The following is a 2,062-nucleotide window of genomic DNA, read 5'->3' on the forward strand; positions in this document are numbered from 1 at the left end:
GTGACCTGAGCCAAAGGCAGCTGCTTAACCGACTGAGCCACCCAGGTGCCCCTAAAGCTAGTGTCTTAATGTACTTTCTATTTGTTCTACTTATTCTGTATTTCTTTTTTCCTCTTTTTTGACTTTTATTTTTAAGTGTAATTATTTTATTATAAAATTTTATATAAAATGAGAATTAATATAAATGCGAAGTATATCAATTCAATTTAAATAGAGCCAAAAATAATTCAAATGAAAAGTAAAAAAGAAGAAACTTTTTCACCTTATATGTAATCATGTTTCAGATGTATGTTACTTGCTGGAATGTCACTTTTTCCTTATATTTAAAACAATGATTTCTATTAAACTTAAGTATGCTATGAAATATTAAATGTTATTTAAAAATCACAAATGCAAGCAGGTTATAAAACTTAAGTTTTTACAAGTAAGCACAACTGATTACTGAAATATTTTTCATATTTAAAAGCTCTAAAAATATAGGATATGAAATATGTCTGGAAATAATAAGCCAAAGACCAAGTATCTTAAAACTCAGCTTTTAAGATGGTATTACGGCATAAATAGAATATGAAATAAATAGAAGTTTTCATGCACAAACAAGTTTTATCAATTTTAAAAACAAAGAAGCTGCAATTCCTCATATTCTTCTTATTCAGTGCTAGAACTTAAAAGGATTTTTAACATCCTCAAGGGCAAAAAAAAAAAAAAAACCCTTAAATTTCTTTTAATGTTAAAATTACAAAGAATTTTCTTTTTTTGAATTTATAGAAATTTACATTTGAAAGCTTCTAGAGAAGAATCTCTAATATTAATATATTTTTTCATTGAAATGTAAATAATTATATCTGGGGATCACCATTAACTGTTATAAGAAAGTTAGCAGTCTCCATAACAAAGTTCAAGGAGATTTTGATGGCAAAAGCAAGTAGTCATGTAATCAACATAAATTGGTGGTAAAAGATTGAGATCCTTTATCATGATCACAAAGAAAACCCCAGAATAAATATTGCAGAATCGAAAGCATGAGGCACCTTTATAGGTTCTTCTGTGATGTCCCAAACCTGTTGTTAGATGCACAAATCAGAGCCTGAATTCTTAATTTCATTTGCTCATTATCTTTAACTTTCTTGATTCTTCTATGAGTGTAACAAAGCACTTTGGTGAAGAATCCTACCACCAGACTTTCTGTATGTTGCTTCTTCATGTAACTTTGTCATTAAATCTTTCATCTCTTCTGGAATAACTTAATTTGCTGCTGCTACCAGCTCATATTTTCCATCTTTACTCTCTGAGGAATTAAAATCAGGAGGAACATTGCCAGGGTCTCCTAAGAAGTCCCTGTATCTGCTGTCTTTTCCAGGATATAAGAAATGCCTATCTTGAATGTGATGTGCTTATCATAACGAGCTTGTTGAAATGATTCATGAATGAACTGGGACATTCCACATATCATCATAGCACCTGTGTGTTTAAAAAAGTAAAGAGATTCTTTGAATCCTTGCTTTCCCCAGCAAATTGATTTGGTATCAATTCTGATAGCTGGAGACCATGGTGGCCCCAGATCCTTAGTGGAGAACCTTTAGCCAGGAATTACCTTATGTCCTATGGACTCACAACCTTTGGATTTCTTGACTTTGAACTGATTTTCTTAATCATGACTTTTCTTCCTATCTTTTATTTAGAAGTGTTATGGTCTTTATCTTTTAGTGTTCATCTTAGGAATTAAAAACATATCATTGACTGATCAATATCTAATATTAATCAATAATTTTACTCTTCTCCTGGTTCATACAAAAAACTTAAAACACTTGCCTCTATTTCCATCATTCCCAAGCTACATATATTTATTTATTTATTTATTTATTTTTTTTATTCTTATGTTAATCCCCATACATTACATCATTAGTTCTAGATGAAGTGTTCCATGATTCATTGTTCGTGCATAACACCCAGTGCTCCATGCAGAACGTGCCCTCCTCAATACCCACCACCAGGCCAACCCATCCTCCCACCCCCCTCCCCTCTAGAACCCTCAGTTTGTTTTTCAGAGTCCATCGTCTCT

Source organism: Leptonychotes weddellii, chromosome 9 (assembly GCF_054177405.1).
Source record: "Leptonychotes weddellii isolate Sample4059 chromosome 9, ASM5417740v2, whole genome shotgun sequence".
In the NCBI taxonomy this organism is placed as follows: Eukaryota; Metazoa; Chordata; class Mammalia; order Carnivora; family Phocidae; genus Leptonychotes; species Leptonychotes weddellii.